Here is a 9661-nt window from a genome sequence, read left to right as displayed (position 1 = left end):
ATATGTATATATATATTATTTTGAATACTACATATTATATAGAGTTATATATAGATACTCTTTTCCTGACAAAATATTCTACTTTAATCATCACAAAAAGCCTTGTTGATCTTCCTGTAATGTAGAAAATGAATGTGGTCAATTTTAAAATAAACTTATTACAAGTTGCATTTGAGCCATAGCTATTGAACACACAGAACATATTCCCGGGGAGGCACACCTCCTCAAGGAAGCCCCTTAATGAGATAATTTAGGATTTACATCACCCTCAGGTGGGTACCATATTCCTCAGGGACCCTGGATTGTGAGCTAATGTTTGTGGGGCAGAATCACAAACATTTAGTCCCAAAGAGCTGGGCAGAGCCTTCCAGTCTGGGAGGTGCGTGGCAATGAGATGCTAGGTCGGTGGAAAGCAGTTCCAGAGGCGGGTCTGTGAGAAGCAGAGTGAGTGCTGGGCTTTAAGGCGTTCAGATGCATTTAAAAGTAAAATAAAAACCCATTTAAATCCAACTCAAAAATATCTGTGGGGTGACTATTGCATCGTTTAGTCTCCTGCCTTGATTTTTTCCTCTAAATCCCTTTATAATTACATAAATACAACTCGCTCATGTGAAGTGCATATGTGATGAGTCTTGCTCATCTGGTGTCACTGGGAACCTGCCACCACAATAGTAACACGGGGCATCGCCCTGCAGAAAGCCCCTCTGCTTGCTTTCATTTGACCCGCGAGCAAACGGGAATGACAGGGGCCCTGGGTTCTAGCACAAGCTTGTGGCAAAGTCTGACTGAAAATGGACTTAATGGAATTCACAGAGCTTTCCCTGGGGGCCTGGAATGCCCCGGGCACCAAGGGTACAGTAAGAGAGAGACATGGGGTGTGGTGGGGGCAGTGGGTGGAGGGGAGGTAAGGAGACGGAGGCTGTCTCTACCCTCAAGGAGAAGCAGAAAAGCAAGGGTTAGGGTTAGATAACACATTTAAAAAATATCGCAAAGGAAAATGTCAGGACAGGATTGCAAAAGGGCATCGGAAAAGAGGCCCCCCACCCCCCCACCATGCTGAAGAAGAGGAGGAAAGTGAGGAAACTTCACCCAGGAGGTGACAATTGAGTTTACACTTGACCCCACATTAGTGAGTAAACACTTGGGGGAGGATTTATTTATTCATTCCTGCACATTCTTTCGAGTAATATTTACTCCAGTCTCAGTATGTGTCAAGCACTGTGATAGGATCTGAGGTCTCAAGGGTGAACCAAAGCAGGCCTGGTATCTATCATTAGCAAGTATTGTGGGGGATGGGGATTGGTGGGTTTACGAATTCCGAGTGACCAAGTAATGTTTGATTATTTCTAGAGAAAATAGTTTAGAAAAATCAAACATGTGCTTTTAATTAATCCACATATATATATGGATTATTTTAAAATTAAAGGTCTCAAATATATATGTATTAATAAAATATTATCAAGGAAAACCAATGACTGAGATATTGCCAAGATTAAAATGGTGAACATTCTTACCATGTAAAGAGCTTTGGCAAAAAAATAAGAATACAAAGATGAAAACCTTGGGGGAAGAGGAGTGCAAAGGATTTGAATAGTTAGAGAAAGAAATAGGTATCTATTAAGTTCATGAGTAGATATTTAATATAACTAATAGTTAAATACAGAGATATTGGACTAATTATTCTTTATTTCATGAAATCAAACTTGTGAAGATTAAAATTATTGATAATTACTAATATCATTGATAATGTAAAAAAATAGGCATTCTACATGGTTCGTAGTATTCTAATGCAATACCTTTCAGAAGAATGATTTAATAATATCTACAAAATTATAAATATGTACATTACTTAATCTGGCAGTTCTACTTCTAAAAAATTGTTTTACAGACACATCCACTGAAATATGCAAATAATTATTCTCAAGTTAGTTTATTGTACTTTATTTATAATAACAAAAATTGAGGATAATATAAAAGTTCATCAATAGGAAATTGGTTAAATAAATAACATCTATTTAATACTATGCATTTTAAAAACTATAAATACTGACATAAAATAATAATAATAACTGACATTACTGAGCACTTATAATAAGTTAGAAACTTTGCAACTGTCCTAGGATAATTATCACTATCATTCCACTTCAATGTTGTGTAAACTGAGACAGGGGGTTGAGGAACTTACCCCAAATCACAAGGCAGAACCTCGATTTCAGTGCAGGTTCTTAGTCTATAGTAAACTTACCATGCATACATACACACATACATACCTATATATACATATACATACACACATACATACTTATATATACATACACACATACATACCTATATATACATATCTATACATACATACATAGCTATACACACACACACACATACCTATATACTTATACATATACATACATACACACATACATACCTATATACGTATACATACATACACACATACATACCTATACTATATATACTTATATACACACCCATACATACCTGTATATACATACATACATACACACATGCATACCTATATGCGTATACATATACATACATACACACATACATACCTATACTATATATACTTATATACACACCCATACATACCTGTATATACATACATACATACACACATGCATACCTATATGCGTATACATATACATACATACACACATACATACCTATACTATATATACATATATACACACACATACCTATATATACATATACATACATACACACATGCATACCTCTATATACATATACACACATGCATACCTCTATATATTCATATACATACACACATACATACCTATATATTCATATACACACAACACACCCATACATACCTGTATATACATACATACATACACACATGCATACCTATATATATTCATATACATACACACATGCATACCTATATATATTCATATACATATATACACACCCATACATAAGCTCCTAGTTTTCTTTAAAATGTGTAAGGATCTCTATATATCTACATGGACATAAAACACTGAAGGGATTAATAGGAAATAAATATCTTACAGTGTGTGTGCAGGGAGGCAGCAGCATTGCCTAGAGAACTCTCATTTCTCATTTCCTGCACCTCTGCAATTTCTTCACTTCTGTTACAGCTGTGCATTACTTCTGTGTTTAGAAATGCAAAACTAGAGAAAAGTGCAAGGAGTTTTTATTTCTCATGAAGTTATATGTCAAATGGCGTTCGGAAAACCCTTACAGGAAGTAACGTTTTCTTTAAAACAAGAACTCTGCCTCTTTGTAGGTCTCGTAAGAGCATCGGGACAAGGTTGATCTCTTGGTTGTCACGGTGACAGCACTGATGCCACCACTGAACAGCCTTCGCGCTGCTCTGCACCAGCTGTTAGGGTGTCAAGGTGAACAGTGAGGGCAGCCCGGGCCACTCATTCGATCCACACGGACACCTGGCTCATATCATGGCAACCGGGGCGAATTTCTGTTCCTACTGCTCGATTCGAGTTACTCTAACAAATTTCCTAATTGATGGATGACACAAAATGAAGACTTTGTTTATTCAATTAGATGTTACCTAGAAAAGAGAGGACTGCAGAACAAAGATTATGAACTGAGAAAACACTGAGTTTTGACTTAAGAGTCTTTAGCTCTATCTTGTTCTTTAAAGCCATCTTTAGGAGTGATTTATAAAAACGAATCTTTCTAATGTCTTATGCTTTTACTTATGTTAAATAATTTGATTCTTTACAATACACCTGTATGGTAGAAATTATTTCCCATTTATGCTTCACCACAACTAACCACACTCTAATGAGAGAGAGTGGTGTTTAAATAGTTCTATTGGGCTGCCCACTCAAGCTTTATTATACAACTTCCCCTATTGACTTATTATTATCCTTGGTTACATCTAACTCAATTTAATTTGCTTAATTTAAAATAAGTTTTCTAGTTTAAAAAATATACTAGAGCATTTATTCTTCATAATTCAATGGGCTAATTCATGTGAAAGTTGCTAATTAATAGTATTTAAGGTCCAAATTACCTTTTTGGTTTATTTTTAGAATAACATATTTTACTGTCTGATTTTTAATGTTACTATTAAGATCAATATTTCCCGTCAAAATTTTCCATTAATGTCACATAAAATAATTACATACGTTCAGTGTTAATAGGTTATCTTATTTGTTGTCGTAAAATCTGAAATCCCCTTCAATGAATAATATTTAGTTCTACTTTAAAATGTGACATTTAAAATAAGACCTATAGCTGCTTTGGCTTTGCATTTCAACTGTAATTGGAAGATTCCTTTTTGGGAAAATACATGAACCTATTTATAAGTGTTTCACAGTATGATATTAGTGTATATGTTTAACAAATTTGAGTCTATTATTTATATTTAAAAGTTTTTCTATTAAAACTTCTAAAACATCTTTGATTTTAACATTTGAGTAGATATTTTAGTTGATGAATTGATTCATGTAATTTTGTTTTTAGAGTCTATTTTTAAAGATATTTTGTTTCCTAGATTAAATATAAACAAACCCTGAATAATGAGAAGATTGTTATTTGATCAAAGATGCTGTTGGAGGTCATGGCCGCCTTGTAGTATTCGTGGAGACTCATCTGTTTGCACAAACAGCATCTCTGAGGAGTGAGGTTCTTTGTTCTGGTGCAGAGTAGGCCTGCTTGCTGGCAAAGCCAGTGCCTTCCTGCCCTATTATTGACCTCGACTTTGACCTGGCTGGACCACCCTCACAGGAATGGAGGGTAATAAAGTCCTCTGACTGACTCAAGCCTGAGTTTAAGCAAAGCAGATATAATCAATCACCTAAAATTAAGTGTTGTGGTTTTGTGATGTGGACATTTACTGGGGACGGAGCTGAGATCGCCAAACATCATTCATTTAAGTTTCCAGGGCTGTCCTGGTAGGATCAAGGGCATTTTAACTAGTACTTCAGGAACTGTTTACCAGATCCGAGCTCAGAGATAGGATCTTATGGGAAAAGAAAAGAGAACGGGGATTTCAAATAATAAGGATAGACCCCTGGTCACAAATGAGTTAAACAAAAGAGCTAAACATTCCTCCAGGAAATATTGTTTTTCTTCATTTATCTCAAGGGGGATTGGACTCAGCTTATTAACAGCTTGCATTTCTCAATTGATGAGCTGTCCGTCTTTGCTGGCCAAAATATTTTGCTTCCTAAGATCAATTTTGAAATATTAGACGCACGATCAGACTGTGTTTGGATCTACTTTTCAGGATGTTATTCCAAAGTCTTGCTTCCCCCCTCCCCCACCCCGCTCACCTTTCCCAAAGCATGTCAGTGCTTCCAAAGATCAAGACGCCCTCGGACTGTTTTAAATGCCCCTGTCTCCTCAGTTCCCATCTCACTCTGACCTTTCTCTTTCTAACCTTACCCCTGAAATCCACACACTCTTTTAACTGGAGAAAAAAATTAAGATGAAGAAGAAGCAGCACCCCTTTAACCAGGCAAAGCACCTCCCCTCCCCATAGCGAGAGGCAGGGCTGGCTGCTGCTGTGCAGAGATGTCGGGCACCATGTCCCTGGCTGCCTTGGTGGCATGCATCTGCCTTGGAGGGGAGAACTGAGACATCAGCTGTTTCTCTCCCACTAACGCTCTGCAGGCTTCACTAAAACCATGGAGCCAGAGGCCAGGGGTGGAGACCCTATTTTGGAGTCGGTTGTGTGTGCAAAGGATGGCATGTGCTTGTGTCTTGTTGACACTAGATGGTAAGTGCCTCTAGCACAGTGGTTCTCAACCTTGGCTGCCCATTAGAACCGCCTGGGAATCTTTTGAAAATCCTGATTTCTGGGCCTCATCCTCCGGAAATTATGTTTCTTTGTTCTGGGGTGGGGCCACAACATTAGTAACAAAGAAACAGAATTTCCGGAGGATGAGGCCCAGAAATCTGGATTTTAAAAAGATTCCCAGGCAGTTCTAATGTGCAGCCAAGGTTGAGAACCGCTGCTCTAGAGAGTGCATCTGAGATGTTGTGTGCACTTCCCACGAGGCCTAGAGTGATGGTATGCATGAGGCCATGGGGTTTATTCGTCTTGAACTACGGCTCCCAATAGACAGCTTTCATCTGGAAGTTGGAGTCCCTATCTGTATGATTTGAAAGTGCCTGAAGAGCTCCATGGGCCTGGCCAGCATGGCTCAGTGGTTGAGCACTGACCTATGAACCAGGAGGTCACGGTTCGATTCCCGGTCAGGGCACATGCCTGTGTTGCAGGATCGATTCCTAGCAAGGGGCTTGCAGAAGGCAGCTGATCAGTGATTCTCTCTCATCATTGATGTTTCTATCTCTCTCTCCCTCTCCCTTCCTCTCTGAAATCAATAAAAAAAATATATATTTTAAAAAGAGCTCCAGGGCATGCCGGACTTTCAAAGCCAACACTGTCCACCTTGAAGAGAGTGAGCCGTTCCCGGTGCTGGTGATGGAAACGGGCCGTGCGGAGCGGTCCTCTCTCTGAGGCTCTGCGTCTCCTCTCGAGCTCAGGGTCGGATGGAGTGCCTTCCTCCGCAGCCCGAGCAGACTGTCTCCGCCACCGGATCTCGCAGCCTCTGAAATGAGTGGCTGTCGGTGACCTTAAAACCCTGGCCCTTGTATTCACAGGTCCCCCCGTTTCCCACTCTCACTCCCCGGGGAAGGTTAGGTTCTAGGCTAGAAAAATAAATAGATAAGGATTTCATTCGCATGGAGATTGATGATTGGTTTATACCCCCAGGAGTTACTGTAATTAAAACAAAGAGGTCATCAATTTGATTGAAGTCTTTAAAGGAGGATTTTTAAAGGAAACAGACATTTCCCAGGGCCCTTTTTCTATTCTCAACCTGTCTCCTTCTCTCTCTACCCTAATACAGAATAAACACTTTAAAATATGTATATATAATGCCCTGGCTGGTGTGGCTCAGTTGGTTGGAGTGTTGTCCCACACACCAAAGGGTCAGAAGTTTGATTCCCAGTCACGGCACATACCTAGGTTGCGGGCTCAATGCCCAGTCGGGGCTAATAAGTAAGGCAGCTGATAGATGTTTCTTTCTCACATTGATGTTTCTCTCTCTTGCTATCTCTAAAATCAATAAAAAAAATATCCTCAGGTGAGGATTAAAAAATATTTATGTAGCCCTAACTGCTTTGGCTCAGTGGATAGAGCATCGGCCTGGGGACTGAAGAGTCCCAGGTTCGATTCCGGTCAAGGGCATGTACCTTGGTTGTGGGCACATCCCCAGTAGGGGGTGTGCAGGAGGCAGCTGATCGATGTTTCTCTCTCATCGATGTTTCTAACTCTCTCTCCCTCTCCCTTCCTTTCTGTAAAAAAATCAATAAAAAATATATTTAAAAAAATAAAGAAATAGAACATTTAAAAAATATGTATATATAATAAAGTCTGCTGATAAGAAGTCAATAATTATGACTTTAGTTCAGAGAGATAGTAGAGATCATTTTTATTCAACTTTAGCATATTAAAAGAAAAACATTTGCAAAGTATTTATTGATTTATACTTTCCACTCATTCAAATCAGTAAATTTTTATGTTCTATGTTTGATCAGGTATTTAGCCTTAATCTTATTTATTTTTACATTGTTCATATACCCTGCTATCTTTAGAGGGCACTGAGATGAATAAGATGAATAATGTAATTTAACATCTATATATATAAAAGGCTAATAAGCTAAGTGTCCCTCTGACCATCCCACTGGTCACTATGACATGCACTGACCACTAGGGGGCAGATGCTCAATGCAGGAGCTGCTGATATATGCACTGGCCATTTACAAAGAAATGACCCCGTGGACCTGGCTCCGACAAAGCAGCACTCGGCTTCCCCCAAGTGGGACACAGGCCCCGCCACCACCCTGAGCGACAGCCCACCAAATCGCAGCCAATGCTGCGGAGACCCCCATGGTGCAAAATGCATCCCACAGCCCAGCCCAGCCCAGAAATGACCACTGTGGGCTCCAGGTAATGATGTAGCAACGCCCGGCTTCCTCTCCCTAGCGACTAGCCTCCTTGGAGTTTCTTCAGCCCAGGGACATGACTTGCTTTATAGCCAGGTGAAAACATTTTACACTTTAACCAAATGTCTGTGAATCATTTTCCCATGCCTCATCTCATTTGATCCTCACAGAAGTCCTGGAGTAGGTAGATAGCAGACTCGGTGGAATCCTATTTCCTTTTCATTAGCTGGAAAACGGAGATTTAGAAAGCTTAGAAACTTGAACTGACTGAAAAGAAGTAAGAAATGGTGGACCTTGAAAATGACTTCAGATTTTCTCACTGAGCAAAATATAGTCAAACACTGCTGCAGTTAAATATTTCACCCTTTGTTCTCCCTGCATGATCTACAATAATAATCTGCTTCGTGTTGATATTTACTGCTGTGTTACTGAGAATTACCTGAAAGAGAAGTTGAGGTGCTTCACTGGGATGGAAAAAGTTTAGCTAAATCACAAAGCAGGTCTAATTAAGCAAGTTTGTTCTATATCTATAAAAGGCTAAGTTGATTCACACATGCACAATACATGTAAAGCTTTCGCTAGCACCAATTGCACACGCGTTTCGATCTGTCATTGTTGATCGTAAATTTGGTTGACACTTCTATTATAGAGAAAGGACAAATAGCAATATTAAAATATTTCTTCTAATTAATTTCCTTTTAATGTGCATGAATCCATGCACTGGGCCACTACACACACACACACACATACACACACACACACACACACACACACACACACATGTTTACTTTGATTCCCTTTTTTTAAGTATATTTTTATTGATTTCAGAGAGGAAGGGAGAGGGTGAAAGAGATAGAAACATGAGTGATAAAAGAGAATCATTGATTGCTGCCTCCTGCACACTCCCTACTGGGGACCGAGCCCATAACCCAGATATGTGCCCTGACCTGGAATCAAACCTCCTGTGATATTACATGTCAGCAATAGAAAGCTAGTATAGTTAAATTAACATCGGACATAATAGACATCAAGACACTAAGAATTACTAGAGATAAGGAGGCAAATTATTTAATTAAAAGGTTTCTTTAGAAAAACATACAATCATAAATATGTTTTTATCTAATAATAAAGCCTCAAAACCATGAAATATAAGGAGGAGCTAAAGGAAGAAATAAATGTATTCATACTCATAGCTAGATGTTTTTACATCTCTCCTTAGTAGTTGATAGAACCGTTTTTAAAACAAAGAAATCAAGAATATAAAGAGGGTAGTGGACTAGTAAAGGGTAAAGGGCTCAAATATAAGGTGACAGAAAATGATTTGAATTTGGGTGGTGGGCTCACAATGCAATATATAGATTAGGTATCACAGAAATGTACACTTGAAACCTATATAATCTTATTAAACAATGTCACCCCAATAAGTGAAACAGGAAGAACTTGGAACAACAATATCAACCAATGTAACACAGGTCTTGTTTATAAAACATTACAACCCTAAATGCAGAATACACTTTCTTTTCTAGTATAAATGTAATAACTAAAATAAAACATATGGCAGACCTTTACCGAGGTTGCAATAAATGGTGAAAGTTTAATATCTTACCCAATTCATCTATGAACCAAATTCTCTATCAATACCAATAAGAAAGCTATAATATCCTTAAGTATGTGGCCAATT

The sequence above is a fragment of the Myotis brandtii genome, unplaced genomic scaffold (assembly GCF_000412655.1).
Source record: "Myotis brandtii unplaced genomic scaffold, ASM41265v1 scaffold384, whole genome shotgun sequence".
NCBI classification, from domain to species: domain Eukaryota; kingdom Metazoa; phylum Chordata; class Mammalia; order Chiroptera; family Vespertilionidae; genus Myotis; species Myotis brandtii.
This window is presented reverse-complemented; position numbering follows the sequence as displayed.